Source organism: Lissotriton vulgaris, chromosome 11 (assembly GCF_964263255.1).
Source record: "Lissotriton vulgaris chromosome 11, aLisVul1.2, whole genome shotgun sequence".
NCBI lineage: Eukaryota > Metazoa > Chordata > Amphibia > Caudata > Salamandridae > Lissotriton > Lissotriton vulgaris.
Genome location: NC_141699.1, coordinates 710,359,106 through 710,381,195, shown reverse-complemented (window position 1 = coordinate 710,381,195; position 22,090 = coordinate 710,359,106).

Below are 22,090 nucleotides of genomic sequence, written 5' to 3'. Positions count from 1 at the left end.
TGACCAAAGCGACCCCTCTGGGGGATGATGGTGGGAACCGGGTTGTAAACTTTTGTGTACCATGCTGTCTTATGGGTAAAAACTGTATAAAAGGAGCGATCCACAGAACCAATTTGAAGCAGTCTCCCCAAGTTGCACGTGTGTTACTTGTCGTGACTTCTGTGTTCCCTGCAGTAAATAAACCTTGAATCTTTGACGCAAAAGGAAGAGTCCCGTGTCTCTGTCATCTGTACGCCGGAGCAGGTTACCCACGAAGGTTTCAGGTGTTGTGCCCTGGCACCGCTGGGTCTTAAAGAACCCAGTCCTTCAGTTGGCGCCCAACGTGGGGCTGCATCAGTGGTACCGGTCCAAGCCCGACGATCGTGAGGAACTTCGTGTGAAATCTCCGAGGGAAGGTGCACCCGCTTCATCGATCCTGTTGTCGAAATAAGTGGCCCAAAGACTTTTCCCGCGAAGATTCCCGCCTCCTGACGGCTGCGACGGACTGCTGCCCTGACTGTAGACCTGTTTTGGCGCCTGGCGTAGACCTTGGTATAGCGAGACGATTGACGGGCCTTCCTGGTGACGCCATTGATCTTTGAGTTAAGTATTTGTGGGTCGCTCCCAGAGTTCTTGGTTGTTGACACTTTAGCGAGTGTTTTTGTTGTTAACGCTGTGTGAGTGTTTTTGTCGGTGACACTTTGCCAGTGTACTTTGTTGTGTTGTTTGACGACTGCAGCCGCCAAAAACCGAGGGTTTTGTTCTTTGCTGGGACTTGGTAAATCCCGTAACCCTTGAAGTTTGTGAAACTCGGCTAGTGTGCAAGATGCCTGGTCGCAGTACTTTGTTTAGTTGTTTCAGACCTTGTGGTACGGATTCCCGACTGGAGGACTCGTGTCCGATACCTCCGGTTGGAACTCCCACTTATGAACTATATAGTAAGCATGGGCTAGGCCCGATTACCTTTAATGATTATTGGATTAAATACACGAAGAAGGATGGTGACCTTCGTTGGCCACCTCATGGTAGCTTCGAGGCCCCGATCTTAGATAATCTAGAGATTAAACTGTTCGAAAGAAAATCAAGGCCGGCCATGTTTGATGCCTTTCGGTTGTGGCGCAAAGAAGCCCGACAGAAGGAAATTAGACAGAATAAACGAAATCAGCGAGATAATGTTGCCACTATAGTGAAGAAAGCAGAGCAATTTCAGCGTGATAAGGTGGATAAGGATAAGGAAGTGTTTGATAGACTACAGCGTATGACCATAGATAAATGTTATCCCGCTTTGCCTACGGAGTAGGACAAAAAGGAAGAGCCAGTTGAGGATCCTTTAATGTCTTATCTCATGAAGTCGCCACCTCCGTACGTACAGGGTACCGCAGCTGCAGCTCCTGTGGTTCCCGCCGTACCTATTCTTCCGCCTATTCTTACCCCGCCTGTTCCTCAGCCTGCACCCGCTCTTCCGACTGTTCCTGCTCCTTTGCCTGTTTCTATCCCTACTGCTCCTCCGCTTCCGCATACTCCTGCTCCCGCTGCTGCTCCTGTTCTGTTAACCCCTGCTGTCGCTACTGTTTCTACCCCTTCACTCGTTAGTCCTGTGTCCTATTCTTCTCCCTCTACTCGTTCTCGTAATTCTCCTCTTGCAGCTAGTTTCTTTCATTCGCTTGGGCCTGTTCATGGGTCCGCTAGCTCCGATGGTCCTCAGAGACGTAGTCAGCTTCCTGGAAACAGAGAACGCGTTGCGCTATATAATATGGCGATGGGTTGGATGGTAAACCCTCTTAGAAATCCGCCCCGTGTTGTACTCGAAACGTTTTGTCAATTCAATATACCAACCCAAAGATACGTGTTTGATGAAATGTGTAAGTTTCTTCGTGATCAGATATCGGCCGATGCACCTGACGAGGTGCTGACCGCTTTGTCTGATCTTCAGCTTCAGTTCTCGAATGGACTGATAGTGGATACCAACGTTCGACGTGCTGTTGAGCGGTTGCTATCTTTCCGTCCCACTCCTATACCTCAAGCCTTGTTTGTTGAGGACGTTGAAAGACTGCCAGATGAGTCTGGTCAGTTTCCTATGCGCGAAGTTCCACCAGTGTGGATGCCAGGTAATCCTGCAGCTGCTCCTCCGATCTTGCCATTCTTTCAGAGAGTATGGATACATCTCCCATGGAAACGCTCGGAAGTGTTACAGGTGAAGCAATCTTTGCCTGACCCTCGCAAAAATCCTACAGGGTATTACAAGGAATTATCGCAGCTCGTAGATGCTACGATAATGAATCTTGCTGATATTGATATGTTGTTCGGCAATGTTGTACCGCAACCGGTATGGGCTAAGATTCGTCAGGAAAACCATCTGAATGAATTAGGTGGTGCTTGGGCTGCCATAGTAGCGGCAGATGCTCGACAAATTGGTGGTGCTAAACCCGAGCAGCTGATTACTGCTCTTCCTCAGCGAATAATAACGTTAATGAAAACTCTTATGCCAGCCATGAGGGTAAATTGGGATAAATTGTCAGCTTGTAAGCAAAAGAAGGACGAGAGTGTTTCCGACTTCTTTACGAGGTTCGAGGAAGCATTCATTGACCATAGTAGACAGGATATGGGTACCGAGGGTGGTCAGCGATTGTTTGTGGATAAATTTGTTTCAAACTTATTGCCCGATTTGAGCAATAAATTGAAGAATTCCGAAAGTGCGTGGGCCGTTTCTACCTCAGCTCAGATACTGGCTACAGCACAATATTATGAGAACAGAGAGAAAGAAGAGAGCGACCGTGCTGATAAAAAGACAAAAGAGCTGAAAACTAAAGTGTTGCTTCAGCAAGCGTATCCTCCGCGTTCGAATCAGAGTAATTCGCAACAGAATAGATCGCAGTCGCAATCGAATCGATCACAGCCACGTAATGATTCCTCCTCCCAAAGATCGTCGTTAGGGTACAATCAATGTGCTTATTGTAGACTGGAGGGACACATTAAATTCAATTGCCCTGTTTTGAATGAACGAAATAGTGGTAACTCATCTAGAGGAGGTCGTGGTAGTTCGCAGCAGGCACCACGTGGTAGAGGTCGTGGTACTCAGAATGATCGTTCTGATAACTCCTCTAATAATAATAATTGTTTCGATCAACGTGGATTATCGCAAGGACGATCTGCGCAGTATAATGTAGACGATTATTACGTCGATCAGGGAACTGACGACAGTAATTACTAGGACAGCCGAAGACAAGGAGAGGGAGTGGTATCAGTTCCGGTTGATCAGAGAGGGCCTTACGTCGCAGTTGCTACATCGGGCGTCGTTGAGCCTTTTCTGTTGGACACTGGTGCAGCGAAAAGTTCCATTCAGCATTCGAAACTCCCTGGCGCACCTTTGTCTGGCTTAACAAATGTTTCCGTTGGATTCTCTGGCGCCCCCGTTAGCAATCCAGTTTTGCGCCCTTTGCCCCTTACAATTGGGCCGCGTGAGCTTCAGGCTCCGTTAGTTTTGACTACTGGTTGTGGTGAAAATCTTTTGGGCCTGGATTTGCTTAAACGTTTGTACGCAACTTTGTATTGTTCTCCTGCGGGTGTAAAGCTTACGTTAGGAGAGAGGGTTGTCTCTCCTATGTATTTGTCTCTTGATAAGCTTCCACCGGAATTGAGTTCTCTTCCTGCGTCTTTGTGGGCAACGGGTCCAAATGATGTGGGCCTACTTGATATCTCCCCTTATGTTGTTCAGTTGAAATCTAATGTGCGATTGCCACGTATTCCCCAGTATCGTATCTCTCTTGATGGTGAACGAGCACTGTTAGCGATCATTTATGATTTGATCGAGAAAGATGTTATTGAAGAGACTCGGGGAAACATGTGCAACAGCCCTGTGTTGCCCATTCTTAAACGTACAGATCCTTCCAAACCGCCTGTTTATCGCTTTGTTATCGATTCCCTGTTGTGCCTGACATCACGGCGCTACTGACTCTGATTCCAGCTTCTGCATCGTGGTTTTCGGTGATTGACTTGAAAAATGCGTTTTTCAGCATCCCGATTGCCGAAGAGAGCAGGGACCTTTTCGGTTTCTCTCTCGGTGGACGTAGCTTCCGGTTCAAGCGCGCTCCTCAGGGCTACTGTGAAAGTCCATCGATTTACAGTCAAGCCTTGAAGGGTCAACTGGATGTGTTTAGGTTGCCGGTCGGTGCGGCTTTAATCCAATACGTCGACGACTTATTGGTGGCTGCCGATACTCAGGATATTTGCAAAATTGCTACGGTGTCCTTGCTGCAACATCTCTGTGAGTTAAATCACAAGGTGTCACCTACTAAACTCCAATATTGTTGTCAAGAAGTAACCTACCTAGGTCACTTATTGTCAAAGGAGGGAAGGAGGTTGACCCCAGAGAGAATTGCAGCGATTGCGCGAATGGCTGTGCCAAAAACCCAAAGAGATGTGCGTGCCTTTCTAGGTATCACGTCGTACTGCAGGCAATGGATTCCTAATTTTTCATTACTAGCGAAACCATTGGTGGCTCTTACGTGCAAGGATGTTTCAACTCCCTTACCATGGACGGAAGAATGTCAGAAAGGTTTTTCTGAATTGCGTGATTCATTGTGTTCGGCTCCTGTGTTGGGTACTCCCGACTACAGTAAGCCGTTTACATTATATGTTCACGAGAAGGAAGGTTGTGCTTTGAGTGTCTTAACGCAACCTTTTGGTGGTAAACAGCGTCCATGTGCATATTTTTCCTCGACCTTGGACCCAGTAGCTAGAGCATTGCCGAGTTGTTTGAGAGCAACTGCGGCAGCTGCGGTCTCCATCCGACAATCAGCAGGATTGGTCATGGATAATATGCTTACGGTGATGGTTCCGCATGCAGTCGATACTCTTTTGAATCGTACGAAAACTCAGCACTTGACGAGTGCGAGGTTGTCTGGGTACGAGTTGACGTTGTTGGCAAGCCACATTCAGATAAAACGTTGTAATGTTCTGAACCCGGCAACTCTGTTACCAATTAGCGCAGAGTCAGATGAAGTAGCAGAACATGATTGCTACTTGAGGACAGAAGAAGAAACAAAAGGTCGAGTGGACCTTAAAAACACCCCATTGGAAGATCCGGATGGTACATTGTATGTGGATGGGTCATGTTTTAAGTTGCCGAATGGCGATGTGACTACTGCTTATGCTGTTGTAACGTTGAATACTGTTGTTGAGACTGCGAGATTAAATCAGAATTCTGCCCAAGCTGCAGAGCTGATTGCTCTTACTAGAGCGTGTGTGTTAGCGAAAGGGAAACGTGTGAATGTGTTTACCGACAGCCAATACGCATTTGGCGTCGCACATAGTTTTGGACGATTGTGGAGAGAGAGAGGTTTCTTGACGTCGCACGGTACGAAGATTCAGCATGGCCAACTTGTGAATGATCTTTTGGATGCATTGACGTTGCCTAAGCAAGTAGCGATTGTTAAATGTAGTGCGCATCGTAAGGTGACGGATGATGTTGGTCGTGGTAATGCGTTTGCAGACGAGATTGCTAAGGAGACTGCCCGGAACCTTAACACTCGGATGTATGTGACGAGTTCGGTTAGGTGGCCTACAGAATCGAGCATGTGTGAAGACACTATTGAAAGTGTGAAAGAAATTCAGAATGGGGCCACCGAGACTGAAAAGGCGAAGTGGAAAGAAAGTACGGGAAAGTTGGATACGAATGGTTGTTGGATTGATTTGTCTGATCAGAAAAGATGGATGTTACCGGATGCGTATGTGCTGGCCGTTGTGACAATGGCGCATGGGTTAGCACATATTAGCGCGAAAGGTATTTGTAAGTTGCTGTCTCCTGTGTGGAAGAATGATGGTATCACGAAATGTGCTGAACGTCTGGTGAAGAATTGTATGGTGTGTATGATGTACAATCCTGGCAAAGGAACCCCAACTCCTCCTGGCAGTTTTGCTCCCCCTTCATATCCCTTTGAGGTGATCCAATTGGACTTCATCCATATGGAGCGATGCAATAACCTGAAATACGTTTTAGTTGTGGTTTGCGCATTCTCCCGATGGATCGAGGCCTATCCTCTCAAAGACAATACTGCTTTGTCTACTGCGAAAATCCTATTGAAGGAATATTTTCCTCGATATGGAATGCCTAGAGTCGTGGGGTCAGATAACGGAAGTGAGTTTGTGGGTAGTGTGATGAAGAGTGTGTGCAAAGGCCTTGGAATTAATCAGAAATTCCACAGCGCCAATCATCCCCAGTCAGCTGGTTTGGTTGAAGGGTACAACGGCACCCTTAAATTAAAGCTAGCGAAGATTCAGGCTACGACTGGTCTTTCGTGGCCTGACGCTCTACCTCTAGCATTGCTGTCAACTAGGGCGACTGTACACTCCCGAGTAGGGCTTAGTCCCTATGAAATAGTGTTCGGCCGTCCTGCGAATGTGTGGGGGGTTCCTAGGCCAGGAATGTTCTCTGATCTTGAGTGCCCAATGTTGATCGATTATCTACATGACTTGACTGCTAAACTGAGGTTAATTCACCAACAGGTTTACGACGCATTGCCGACGCAGACGGAGGGCCCAGGCCACCAGCTCCAGCCCGGAGATTGGGTGGTGACGAGAAATTTTTCACGCAAGAATAACCTGGACCCGAGGTTTACTGGACCCTACCAGGTGCTCCTGGCCACGAGGACTGCCGTTTGTCTCGAGGGACGCAAGAATTGGGTGCATGCCACCCATACCAAGCGAGTCCCTATCCCTTTGCCGGCAGACCCGTGGGTAAGGAAAGGCATTGCATCAACTGAAACCGAAGCATTGCCAGCGTTTGTGCCTTTTAGCGACGCGCAGCCTGTTGGAGAAACCTCAGCGCAGCAGAAAGACACTGTTGAACAATTATCGTCGAAAGACTCAAGACCAGAACACTCGACTGATCAGCAGGACGCTGTCTCTTCAACGGATCCTTTGTTCGACGAGCAGACACGTCCTGGGAAAACCCGATACTTTCTGCGATCTCGTACTAAGAACTAATAAAGGATCCTGCTTTGTTGTATTGATAACTGCATTATCCTGTTTTCCGTGATCAGATTTGAACATTCGTATTACTGTAAATATTTCTGTATATATATATATTGAGCTTCATTCCATATATTTTTGCTTTCACAGCTGAGAGACTTTGTTTTTTGCATATATATATACATATTTTGCATTGAAGGCCGTAGGGCCGCGCGCGTACTTCCTTCTGGATAGCAGGTCTTGACGCTAGGTTAAAGGCCGTCGGTTCCTGGGAACTCCTAGGGATTGACTATTGCTACATAGAACGAAGTGCGTCAAGAAACGTTGCGGACGGTCGTAGGGAATGGCATTCTCGAAGCTGAACGATTTGGAAGGAGCACAAGCTCATAGATTCAAGCTGCAACAACTCAGTCGTACCAAATGTTTTATATTCCAACTGTTTGTATTGTTTTTGACTGCTTCTGCATTGTTGGCGGGTGGGGTGTATTACACGATGTCTTACTTCTTACCTTCCGCTACACCTACTCCTACTTCTGACCCTAATCTTACCTCTACCGTTTCTCCTCATTCCTTTCATATGTTACCGGAACACGAACAGGCTAGACGTGTAGAATTCCGCAACAATTCCTTTATTCAGCTCCTTCATCAGCATCAGTTAGTGGTTAACACTACTAATTGTTGGGTGTGTGGGTTGATGCCACATACTACGGATAAGGGAATTCCATATCTGGTGTTACCATATAGCTCCCAAGGGTCCGCTCGAGCATTTCAGACAATGTTTCGAAGTGCACTGGGTTTCCACCCCATTCGAGAACCACATTCTCCCTACTCTGGTCCTACTTCGTATCAGAAACCTTTGTCAATAGCAATAGAGGATTTAGATAGCGATATCTATGATCCCTCACTTATTCCCGAAGAAGAGGTACAAGCCTATAGGGTCCTAAGTAGAGGTGAATATAGTGCGTTCACCAGCGAAAAGCAGCTTAAAAGCTCGCCTCCAATATGGGTCGTACCCCACACTGGTAATTTTTGTCTCATGGGTCGTGGCCGAAGATCGCAAGCCCGACTTGGAGCAAGTGCTTGCACTGAAAATTACATACTGCCGATGTTCTCGTCCCCTGTGTTTCTGGCTGCAAAGGGTACATACTTTATCTGCTATGATCGTGCATACGCATGGTTGCCCGCTGACTTCATGGGCTCATGCTTCATTGCAAATCTGTTGCCTCCGACGTTCACTGTAGATGCCGACTATCACAAGACTAGAGTTGTGAGAGGCGTAATTAGCGAAGAGGATACTGCCGGTCAAGAGGCAGGAGACTTTTTCAAGGGTTTCCTCCCGTTTTGGGGACCTATGGTTAATAGTAGGAACCTGAGACAGTTGACTCGAGTGGTAGAATCGACAGCTAATATTACTGCCAGTGCCCTTGGTAATATCACCACTGAACTTCAGGCGGAGAGACTTATGACGTTACAAAACCGTATGGTTTTAGATGTCATCTTAGCAGACCGAGGTGGGGTATGTAAGGTGATCCATTCGAGCTGCTGCATTTTCATTCCAGATAATGCTCCAACTGTTTATCAAGCCATCTCGAGGTTGCATAAGATCTCCGAATCCATACACGTGGAAGTAGGGGATTGGACGCTACTTGGATGGTTTTGGGGCCTGATGTCGACTTGGGGTTGGAAGATTCTGATGATCATCGGGGTCGTTGTGGTGTTCCTGTTCACGTGTTGCCTTTGTGTGCAGTGTGGTCCTGCCTTATGTGGCCTCTGTGCTACAACGTGTATGAGACAGCCACCTGTTACCAAGGGGACTCAGTTGGACAGAGCTATGCTACAGCAACATCTCAATGGTCTGATGAATATCGAATATGATTCCGACTAGTGCTTGCCTACATGAGGGCAAAAGGAGCGTCTGAGGTTCCGTGACAATCGTAAGTGGTGTTTTCGACTCGCACGAATATGGTCGAGTCTGGTATCTATGAACCGCAAATGACGAGTTTAGTAAGTGTGCGCAGTTTCGCTGTGCTAGCCTAAACCGTTCGTCTGTTACGTGGGTATTTCTATCCGCACCCACGGGTTCCATCTTAGATACGGCATCCATTTTGTCTCTTGCCCTCAAGTAGCCAGCGAACGGACGATGTCCGCTTCGCGACCCTGGGACTCCCAAGATATTTGCGGAAGACACATCTCCTTTGTAAGTGTCTTTATGATGAGGGGGATGCTACTGTAAAGCAGGTGGCGCCGCTTGAGGCTCATCTTGCTGCACGGACTTATTGTCCCAGCCGTGCATCTCATTAGGCACGTTCCTTTGATGCCTGTATCTCGTGTTTCTCGATGCCTCCCCTTTTACACCCTTTCCGATCTCCCCACTGTTTCCCTCTTCCTCTGCACCTGTCCTTGTTCCTACTTCGATCTGTTTATTACCGATTGGAATGCACTAATGTTGGGAAGATGGGTTTTTACAGTTGGGAACCGCCAAATGTTTCCGCACTTATGTTCCGGACCTCATGTGTTTCAAAGTGACCAAAGCGACCCCTCTGGGGGATGATGGTGGGAACCGGGTTGTAAACTTTTGTGTACCATGCTGTCTTATGGGTAAAAACTGTATAAAAGGAGCGATCCACAGAACCAATTTGAAGCAGTCTCCCCAAGTTGCACGTGTGTTACTTGTCGTGACTTCTGTGTTCCCTGCAGTAAATAAACCTTGAATCTTTGACGCAAAAGGAAGAGTCCCGTGTCTCTGTCATCTGTACGCCGGAGCAGGTTACCCACGAAGGTTTCAGGTGTTGTGCCCTGGCACCGCTGGGTCTTAAAGAACCCAGTCCTTCAGGTCTGAACAGAATGTTTCCCCACACACTTGCAAACTTCTGGTGCTTAAGAACCTGAGTATGGTACCATTAATCCCTGCTTCTTCGAATCTTTTAATACGTTCTTGGTGGGAAACCGTGTTGAATACAACACTCAAATCTAGAAATAAGACTGCAGCTGAGCTGCCTGACTCTAAGATTTTTTTAAGTTCATCAGTCACCAAAAGGGCTGTTTCCAAGCTGTTTCCTGCTCTGAAACCAGTTTAAGTAGGGTGAAGCATACCATGTTCCTCCAGACATAAGGAGAGATTTTTATTGACAAATTTCTCTACAACTTTGTTAACACCTGGGAGCAGGGAAATATATATATATTATTATATACATAGGTCTATAATTTTCTGGCTGGTTAGGTTCCAGTGACGGTTTCTTTAAGGGAGGTTTCAGCGTGGCATGTTTCTATGCTGGGGGCACTAAGCCATTCTGAAGAGAGTGGTTAAGCAGAATGGCTAGGACTGAACAAATGACTTGTCAACCTTTGAAGAGGATATTGGGTGGAGCCAGGTCCAGGAGTGATCCTGATTTGATAGGGATATGTAGGCTTTCAATTTCTTCTGCTCTAATCTTTGGGAAGGTTGAAAAACTCACCTTAACCTTCCCTAACTAGTGCGTTAGCTTGCCACCGATATTGAAATCTAGGCCCTTCGGCAAGGTGGCAAAAATTGTATTAACCATTTGCACAAAGTACCTTGCTAGCATGTTACATCTGGCCTTAGAAGCTCTCTGGCTAGCTCGCATTGTGGATGGCGTTAAGAAGGAATTCTCGATTTTGAAAAGCTCCTTTGGTGGGTTGGCAGCATTATCAATCTTAGTACTGAGACATGAGGCTCTAACCTTTCTTAGAGCATAGTGATATTTTTTTACGGTGTCCCTGTTCTTTTGTTTACCTGGGGGTATGGGTGAACTGAGATATGGATATAGTCATGAGGGAAAACTAAAGACACTGTGTGAATGGCTGACTAGGTATCGTGCTAGATATCCCTCCCGCTCCCACTCAAGGGCAGAACAGACCTTGTAAATATTGTACTACTTCCTTAACTGCCTTATATGTTTAATATTCCCTTGCCGCTCACCCAATACCTTTCTTGACAGATTCGTACTCATTTTATAAAATCGGCATGGACAGCTAACAGACAACGTAGAATTTAATTGGAAACTCTCATTTTGCCATTTTGCTTAGAGGGTGCGAGGCACAGACCCTGAGTTCTACTTTCTCTGTACCCAGTCATATTTCCTGCACTACCGGTACCACCCCAGTCTTTATGTCCCACATGTGGCAACTGAGAAATATGCGGTGGCCCTGCGGCCACTGAGAGCACTAATTGGAGCCCCAGCCCACGCTATACCTTAAACATGGCTTGGCAGATGAGCGGGCCAGTGGATCCTCTACTCTCCCTCCTTTCCACTTCATCGGTACCCACAGATACTGGCCAAACAATCCCAACTGTCTTAAGGAGGGTTAGGAAAATGGGGAGACCCGTATACGTAAATAAACAACTCCTGGGCCTCATTTTCAATAGAATGGTACAGCGCGGTGCCACAACCAATTTTGCAGTGCCACACTGCATCATTCTAAAAGTGCAGAAATCCGGCATATTTACAAGAATACTGTGTATTCCTGTGCTGACCCCTGTGGTAAAAAAGCAGCCTAGCGCCAAGTTGCAAGGATGCCTGCATTGCGGGGATAATTGATTTTGTGCAGGAAGGGAGGACACCTTTCTGCACAAAATTAACCAATGGAGGTGATTTCTTCCTTCGACGTGTGCTGGAGAATGCAGCACAGATAGAAAGAGGAAAAAACGAGGAGAAATAAGGATATTTCTCCTCGTTGTGCCTCCCTAATGCCACCCCTTGGATGGCGTTAGAATCTGACGCATTCCCAGGTTTACGATTCCTCGTAAATCTGGGAATGATTCAGATTCTATGGGTGTTGCATGGGAACACCCACAGCAACACCCATGCCCCTTTCACACAGTGTTCTGCATGAAAGAGGGACATATTTACAAGTCTATGAAAAGCCACGCAAAGTTGCTTTACGTGGGCTGTAAATATATAAGTGTCAAAAAAGTGATTTTCCGGCGGTACAAAAGTGCTTCTAGAGCCTTGTAAATGAGGACCCCTTTCGTTAGACAAACTCACAGAAAATGTACCACACACTCCCTTGAACATAAATCTTTATTATAGACTGAGGGGTGCCCAGGGAGAAATCACACCTGATTTCCAGACAGAGTGGATTATGTGCTGGGCGTTGGAGATCCTTCTCGTGGCCACATTCAAGAAGTAGCTAATTTCCAAACTGTACTGCTTCCCATGGATGGATTACTCAGTTTTGGGGCACACTGCATGGTTTAAGTAGGAAGAAGAGATAGAGTAGGACATATCAGACCCAATGTGGTGTACTCTAACGGTTTGGTATCCTACAATGGTAGATGCCACATAATTCATTATGAGATTCTACAGTGCACATACTATACCACTCTGAAACTGCTTACATTTTGTCTCAGAGAGAACTCCAATTGCAGCAGGTACAGTCATCTTGGAGTGAATTCTCTGCACCTAGCATGGTCATGCACTGCAATTCAATCCTATTGGGACAAGTTGCTTACCGCACTATTGTCGATGATTGACTAGGAGATGCAGAGACCCGAGATTTGCAGTGCTGGATGGGTTTGAGAAATGCTGGCCGCGCTGACGATATACAGCCTTAGCACTACTGCAAGCAAATAGAATGGTGGCATGTTGCTTGGGACGAGGGAGATCACCAAAGTATAAGATCTGATTGAGCCTCAAATATATTGCAAAGAATAGTTTGTTCATTATGCAACAATTCTCCCCCTGACCTCCAGACCTATGGATATCTGGGCTCTCCTCAAAATATTCCTTCAGATTGAGTCTTTGTGGGGCAATATGTTGGGATGCCCAAGGAGCTACACAAAGAGAGTCGTTGTAAAGACCATCATGATATCTGTAGTAAACATGTGGGCTACAGATTACCTCAGATGGCACAAATGTCATGTTCCTGTATAATGAGGAGTGACGGGGAGGATGGGGTTCATAATGCATGGCTGCTCAATTGGTTTGCTGTTGAAATGTGTACTGCCTCTGGGACTTTGAAAATCTAGGTCCCTTAGTCCTTGCCCAGAATAAGTTTCTGAGATCATTGACTGGTCTTCCCCAATCGACTCCTCTTAAACCCCTACTTTTTGATCTGGGATGCACTTCTTTTGAGGATGCAACAGGTTTTAGACCCCTGTCGTATTAGAGACGGCTATGGACAACCCCGGAGTTAGCACCATATGCTGATGCAGTAAAGTATATTAGAGAAGCTGGCTTGTCCTCTAAAATTGGCTGGCTACAAAAGATTAAGGGCACACTATTTGATATGGGGCTAAGCCATTTGTAGGAGGACCCAGTAGGGAATTTGTTCCCAACAAAAAATGATTTTAAAGTACTATATAGGGACATGGTCTGCTACAAGTCCATGTAATTGGTGAGTAGCGCCTCCCTGACAGGCATCTTTTTAGAACACAAGTACGAATTTAGGCCGGAGGTTTACTGGGATTTTATTGCATGACCTGGCGACAGGAAACTCTATCACCAATTTAGAGTGGGTACCCTCCCCCAAAATATTTTACGGCAAAGTGTCGTGATGCCCCAGATACAAAATGCCCCATGTGCTTATCTATGGATGCGTCTATATCACATGTATTGTTTGTGTGCCCAGCTTTTAAAGGGCCCCCGACATAAGTGGCTCAAGCCGATCTGTTCAAATCTTGGCACCAGATCCTGCCAAACAGCACTGCGTATTTTGCAAACAGACACACGGGAAGACATATCTATAGCTATGGCGAAATTCCTGAGCTGGTCATGGGTCCTTAGAAGGAACAGTTTGGATGCTACTGCAGTCTCTATTTTGCACTAACTAATTTGTTTACATATTTGGTGCAATGTGTTCTCTGCCTAATATATTCCTATGGTAATCTGTTTTTGTATATGGTGTTTTAAATTGAGTTCCTTCTTGTGTGGTAAATATTTTACCGTATCATTTTTGCCATATAACTATAAGTACAAGAATAGCTCAATCAAAATGAAAGGCAGAGTCCGGGGTGTCTGAGTCTCAAAGGGCTTTAATTCAGAAATGACTCGAGTCAATGGAGATCTATTCCATCAATACAGGGGTTCGGGCATGCAAGGGATGTCAGGAAAGATGTCAACGATTTATTCACAGTACATGGCATATATAGTAAAATGACACAATAGCGTTGCATACAGTAGGCGTGACTGGTGTAATGTATATGATAAGAACACATGTGCGTAGCAAAAAGGCGTGAACGTGGGTGTGCACAGAGGCGTGAACTAGAAACGTCACAGAAAAGTGTCATAAGTGGGTGGATGCTTAGAGAATTCTTGCGGAGTCAGCTGAAACCCTTGGCCTGAATGCGCGCGCAACTAATGTGACGTGTGGTTGACGTAGACTAAGAGTCTGACTTTTAACACTAGTGGAGAAGAGGCATATGTCTGGCATGTCAGATCGACCTGTACCTAAACATATCTGGTATCTGGTGTTTGGAGGATGTTTATACTGGAGGAAAAGGTCTTTCGGGCAGAGGCTATGCTACACTGAATGTATGCGTGTCTAGGTGCAGATGCGCAGAATCAGGGCCTACCATGGTAACGGGAGCAATGAATTACATGAGGAGGACAGGAAGGCTTTACCCTTTACTCTGCAGCCGGGGAACTGTTTACTTATTTTACTAGACAGGAATGTGTTTTCGAGGAGGCTGAGCTGGCTACGCTGATAACTTGAAGGTAAAATACTGTTTTTGGCAGGCAGAGCAGGCCGAGCCGGGCACCGCTCGCTTGGCAGGAAGGAAGGCAGGGGTCACGGATGCATCTCATCTCCACGGTGCAGGTTTCGGAGACAGAGACGTGAAAGTGGTTCAATGGCAGGGAATTAGGGCCTAACTCGGCAGAGCCAGGAAAACGTGAAAGTGCACCATGTAAAGACGGTGGCACGGTACACTTAGGAACTGAATTATTAATCCATTCATGGTGGATCTGAAAAAGGACATGTTGACGTTGGACGCAAATGTATTTGCGTCTTTAAATTCGGTTGCGGACGGAAGTTACATGCACTTTAACTCATACACGGAGAAGATGGGGTACTCGTCAGGGGACATAACTTGACCATAAAAATTCCAATTACCTCATTCCCTCCTTGTCCCCTACGGACCCATTAGGATATATCAATTTTCATGAGACCATCTATTTGTTCGTATAACATCATTTGTTCTTCTTTCTTTAATCGGGAGTGGGAACGTGCACTTGAACGGGGAATACAGGATGTGGCGCACAAGCCGCAAATCGCTGGCCCACATTGAAGACATAGACAGCAACTGAATACAATGGCCAATATAATCCCTAGGAACGACAATAGCTTCCATCCCCAGGCTGTTACTACACCCCAGAGCCAACCGGACCAAGTCCATGAGCCTGGGTTCTGGTGTATCTGATGGGCAATTTCGTGAAGTCTGGTGATGGCCTTATAGACTGAAGGCGCGTTATTAGGAATAAACAGGCAACAACTGGATCCGATGACTCTACAAGCTCCGCCCCTATCGGCCAGGATGACGTCAAGGACAAGGCGGTTCTGAAGAACAACAAGTCTCATAGCAGACTGCTCCTCTGTTAAGTTGCCCAAAGCTGAAGTAGTCTCATTCACTACTGCTTCGAGAGTTCTGGTTAATTTGCGTATCAATTTACTATTGGACACTGTGCCTAGATAGGGAAAGAATCCTTTATTGAAATCAGTATATTGTTCCCATGCTGTTTCAGTATAATCAACTAATGGAAGGTCTCTTTTGGGTCTAACATGAACGAGATGGGAATTTCTGTGGTAATCAGGAGGAGCTAGAAAAACAGGCGGTAGTAGGAATGCAATGTAACAGGTACCATCCCAGTCTAGGGGTAAATGTATATAAGCTGTATGGCCACAAACGAAATAGGAATGGCGGGAAGCTTTGAATGTAGACTTGCCTTTATCACTGAATTCGATCACAGTAGTGCATTCACTATGACCTAGGTGTACTGAACCATTCTTTCTAACACATAATTCACCTTTGACTGGTAACACTGACATAGTGGGTAAGTCGGGACCAGTTTCTGACTGAACATTTAAAATCATGAGGTCAAGTGTAAAATTGCCTAATCCATACACTTCGTTTTCTAGGTCGGTCCCTGTCCTTTCGGGAAGACCCTCCTTGTCTGGGAAACATGCCTTATTCAGAACTGAGTTTAGATTCCCCCACACCCATCTGCCCTGGTAAACTATGAAATCAGCATCTACGGAATTTATTAAACTAAACCATGCACCACAGGAACCATTGTGTGTGAATGGATACGGAAAGAGGGGCAGAACTCCCTGATATTTCTGATAGGGAGGGAGTCGGCCACATATCCAACAATTGGTGGCATTGCTGGTCTGATGGGAATGGTGTAACATACTGATGAATGAATTGTTGCGCAGCGCAAGTCGGTAAGATAATTCATGTGGAGGCAGCTCACTAAACGTGTGTTCTGCAGTGTCATTAGAAAAAGAATGTGGAAACGGAAAATATATGTACAACATCAGGCTGGTGCCAATTAACGTAAGACTCAGAAAAAACAGAATAATCAGGGTGCAGACGCACCTACTACGGAGATTTTTACAATAACGGTTTCTTTTCATGATCTCCTGTCTATCTCTCTCTCTATTTGGATCTAGCTTGTACATTGTCAGAAACTGCCTAACCGCTTCACCCGAGAGGGACTTAAACAATTAAACTGTCTGACTTACTAGACCTTAGTTTCAGTTTGTACTCCTCTTGGGGAGTTCGCTCTCGAAAAGGGAGTTTAATGTCTGTCTTTGGTGCGTGAGAGTCCTGGGAGTCAGGGCTGGGCAAGAGTCCATGAAATTTTTTGACGTGGCTAGAATGCACCCAGCCCTTCCTCCCCTCCAGTTTCACGGCGGTCCGGGTGGTTAGCAGGACAATCTTCGGCTCCTTCCAGCGGGGCTCCAAAGGGCTCGTCCTATCAAAGTTCCGTACAATGACTGTATCCCCGGGGACCAGGGCATGCGGCTTCACCTCGGAGTTGTCTGGGAAGGCTGCAGCCACCTGTGAACGACAAGATTGTAGCGCAGACATCAAGGAGGCAAGGTAATCTGTCAGCATAGTACTATCAACATCGGTTATTTTTCTCGGCAGAGGCGTCCCCCACATATTAGGAGGTCTACCGAAGACCACCTCATACGGAGATAGCCCTGTCCTTGAATGGGCTACCATTCTCATATAAAACAGTGCAACAGGTAATGCTACTATCCAGTCTACGCCCTTTTCTTTGCATACTTTAGCAAGTCGAGTTTTCAGAGTCTGATTGTGGCGCTCCACGAGACCTGCTGCCTCTGGATGCCGGACACAGTGGAACTTCCACTGGTACCCCAAAAGGAGTGAGATTTGCTTCATCAATTCAGACGAGAATGGCTGACCGTTGTCTGAGTACACGATACGGGGCAAGCCATATCGAGGGAAAAACTCACAAACCAGCTGCCTGGCAGTGGTCGGGGCAGTGTAATCTGGAACGGGATATGCTTCTGTCCATCGGGATAGGGCACATACAACTACGAGGACATACTTAAATCCTCGGCATCGGTCCATCTGGATATAATCCATCTGGAGGACTTCAAAAGGATAGTCAGGAGGATGAAATCCACCTTGCTCTACGGGAATCCCCTTTCCTGGATTGAACTGACAACAGATCATGCAGGTACGCACTTTCTGTTTTGCTGCTGCTCGTAAATGCTTATTGAACCAGAGATTCTGTAAACTGTCTAACATGGCTTTTTCTCCTAAATGTGCTGGGCTATGTGCGGTGTTGATGATAACTTGAACCATAGAGTCGGGGAGGAACCATGTGGTTTTTCCCCTCGTCATCCACCCTTGATCTGTCTGGACCCCTCCTTGTTCAGCCCATTTCTTGATTTCGTCTGGAGTAGCATGTGTCTGTATGTCGATGACATCTAGTGTGGGGTCCCTGACTGTCATACTGTGTGTCAGTGATCATACATCAGTCTTTGTCATATCAGTCGTCTGTGTATGAGTCTGTGCTGTATATTTCGCTGTCTGATCTGCGAAGTCGTTACCCTGTGAAATCTTGTCTGTTACTTTAGTATGTGCCTTGCACTTCATGATGGCTATGGCTGTAGGCAAATGTATTGCATCTAACAGTGCTTGAATGAGGGGACCGTGTTGGATTTTGGCTCCGTGAGAGGTCAGAAAACCTCTCTCTTGCCAGAGGACACCGAAGTCGTGAACGACTCCGAATGCATAACGTGAATCTGTGTATATGTTTACTTTCTTGTTCTTGGCTAGTATACAGGCTTGGGTCAGAGCAGTGAGCTCGGCTGCTTGGGCTGACAGGGTGTCAATGCGATGTGTTTCTATAACTTCAGTTTCAGTGGTCACTGGATACGCGGCCACCAACTCTGCTGTACTTGTTCTCATACACGAACCATCCACATAAAGTGTCAGGTCTGGATCGGGTAATGCGACATCTGTCAAGTCTTGTCTGGGTTTCGTAACTGTGTCAACTACATCTATGCAGTCATGTGGAGTAGGATCTGCTGTGTTTGAGGGTAAAAGTGTAGCAGGATTCAGTGTATTACAACGTCTGATTTCTATGTGTGGCTGGAATAACGTCAATTCATAACCTGTCAGTCGTGCTATTGTCAAGTGTTGGGTCTGTGTTCTATTTAGAAGAACTTCAACAGAGTGTGGAACCTGTACTGTCATTTGGTGTCCCAATACGATGGAATCACTTTGTCTGATTGCTAGAGCTGTCGCTGCAACTGATTTCAAGCTCGCAGGCAAGGCCTGGGCTACTGGATCTAATGTGCTCGAAAAATAAGCACACGGTCTGTGCTTGTCTGCTTGAAGCTGAGTGAGGACCGACAGCGCTGTGCCATCGCGTTCTGTGACAAAAAGTGTAAAAGGTTTGCTGTAACATGGTGTCGCTAAAACAGGTGCTTGACATAAGGCTTTCTTTAATTCGTCAAAAGCTTGTGTATGTTCCTCGGTCCAAGGGAGGACAGTCGAAGACGCTGCCTCCTGTGTTGTCAACTGTATGAGTGGTTTAGCTAGAAATGCATACTGGGGAATCCATTGTCTACAATAGGAAGTGAGTCCAATAAAGGCTCGTACTTCTTTCTGTGTCTTGGGTTGTGGCAGATGTGCAATTAACTGTATATGATCTGGTGTTAGCTGTCTCCCCTCTTTGGACAGCAAGTGCCCAAGGTACACAACTTGCTGGGCACAGAATTGCAGCTTCGAAGGAGACACCTTGTGTCCCTTGTCCGCCAAAAATAACAAAACTGTCAGGGAGGCTTGTTCACATTCTGGTTCACTTCGGGCGGTGATCAGTAGATCATCGACGTACTGTAACAGGGCAGTATTGGTAGGCATGTGAATATCGTCAAGTTGTCGTTTCAGTGTTTGGCTGTAGATGCTGGGACTTTCTGTGAATCCTTGAGGTGCGCGTGCAAATTTGAAGCTTCGGCCATTTAAACAGAATCCGAAAAGATACTGGCTTTCCGGGTCAATTGGAACACTAAAGAAGGCGTTCTTCAGATCAATTACAGTAAAGAACGTCGCCTCTGAATCAATAGTTGTCAATAAGGAGGAGATATCCGGGACCACAGGATACTGTGGTACCACGCATTTATTCAATTCGCGCAAGTCAATAATCAGTCGATAGACTGGAGGTGCATTTGGATCAGTACGTTTAAGAATCGGAATGATAGGAGAATTACAAACATTGGAGTCGGTTTCTACAACCACTCCTTGTGCAATGAGCTCGTCAATGATTTTCAGTAAAGCCACTACAGCATCTGGTGGTAATTTGTATTGTCGAATACGTGGTAGTATAACTCCTGGCTTGAGTGTAACACGTACGGTGTAATGTGCATACAACCTACATCAGTAGGGCCTTTCGCCCATAAATGTGCAGGAACATTCTGCAACCTGGGATCAAAATCTCTCAACACATAATGGCCCTTGAAGTCACGAAGGAATAGCCTGACTCCTTCCGGGGAACAACAAATTACAGCTCCTAGAGCTTTCAGGGTTTTTATACCAAGCAAGTTTTCTGGACATGATTTTGTGAGCAATAAATCAGTAGTTCGAGACAATGGACCAACTGCAAGGGGTATCGGTTTCGACACTTCATTAACAATAGGCTTTCCTGAAAATCCAAGGGAAACATTCTGTGAGCCTGAGAGGGGTGCCCCTGGAACCTCTTCGTGACTGATGGTTGTTCTGCTTGCCCCTGTATCAATCAAAAACTTTCTATCTTTCCCTAATACCTGGCTATGTACATAAGGACCCTCTTGATCTACAGGGACCTCAATAAGGGGCAAGCTAACCTCCCTCTCTAGGCTGTTTCATGTGTATTGCTGATAATCGGGGTAGTCGGATTGGGCATACTGGTACATCTGCTGTGTGACTTGCTGAGTCGCGGCAATGGGTTGGGGCTGTGGCACCGCTAAGGCTTGCTGTGGAGCATGCACAGGTTGTACATTTTGTGGAACATGTTGCTGGACCTGGTGTTGGACCTGGTCCTGTCTGGGCGGACGTGGTCTCTCTTTTGTTTTGCCTGTAGCGATATTGTGTTTCAAAACTGCGCAATCGTTTATATAGTGACCTGGCTGTTTACAGTAGTTGCATGTCCCTTTAACAGGAGCTGCTGAATTATTTGACTGTGTTGCGCCTTTTTTCTGACCATCTGCCGGAACTGACTGAGCAACTAACATTTTCATTTTCGTGTCTTTCATACGTCTCTGTTCGTGATCATGTTCCTCTCTAATTCTGTTCTGGTGATATTGTAACATTTGTAACATTTGGGAAGGCGAATTGGCTTGCCATGTGCTCTCGACTTTAAGTACACGGTTCTTAACCTGGGGCAAAGAATTTTCGACCAATTCGATACAAAAAGGTGTGGATATGACTCGCTACTTGATTTCAGGCCACTATGAATAGTAAAACATTTCTCAAATCTGGAATAGAAATCACTAGTATCTTCATCGGGTTTCTGTTTGCAGGCTGAGATCGCGTCCCAGTCGTCCTTTTTAGTTGCTAACAATCTTGGCAAAACCTGTACTAATAATCCTGGTAATGCTTTAGTTTTGTCCCCAAGACCTAAACCTGGGGTTCGACCAGTTTCTTCTGTTTCTAATTCAGCCCAAACAATCTTTTTGTCTCCCACCTCCCATTCTTTCTCCTTGAGTTTCTCGTAAATACCGGCAGGCAATAACACTTTCAATATTTTCATAATGTCGGGATAGGTGTAATCCCCCATAAGTAACATGTCTTTTATTTCACGGTGAAAACCTGCAGGGTCTTTATCATGACTGGGCACTATTTTCTTCATTTCCAATAATTCCATTTTAGTTATAGGCGTGTAAACGAACACACGTTCTAAGGTATTATCATCTTTCCTGACTGGATGTACTTCACGTAAGGGATTCTGTTTGTCAAAAGTATATGAGTGCCTGACGGGGGGTGGAACTGAAACAAGATGTGGAGTCAAGAACGTTCTATATTTGTGACGTTGCTCTAGAATTGTTTCGATTAAATCGGTACCTAGACCTCTCCATCGCCTCAGGAGTAAGTCTTGCAATAAACTATATAACGGACCTGGATCAGATGCTTGGTTTTCATACTGTATAATAAGGTGTTGTGTCATGTATATACCAGCTAGTCGCTGTTCTTCTGGATTAAGACTTAAAAACGTTTGTACTACTGTGTCGTCTTTATAGATACTGTCATCTCCGGCCCACTGTACTGCTGGCCGGGCTAGTTCCTGATCACGTAGGGTATTGAGTTCTTGATAACCTATCCTTTCTTTTAGTACTTTGTCAGTCATCTGGAATACTTGCTCAAGGGTACATCGCTCTGGTATCGGACACAGGTAACGTTTCTTGTTTGCGAACATTTCTTGTTTACGAATAGGTCTATCGAAGGGCCTATCAATAGGATACGGTCCAGGAAGTTTCTCTCTACCTACATATGCTATTGTTTTTCTATCTGCCTGTTGTGATGTTTCTGCTAGATTCTCTGATTCATCTTCCTCCTGCGAGGAGGTTGGGTCGTCTGATTCGAGTGCCTCTTCAGACTCTCGACGAGCATGTATGTCTACTATTTCTTTACGGATCTTTCTAACCATAGCATGTACACACTTCTCTT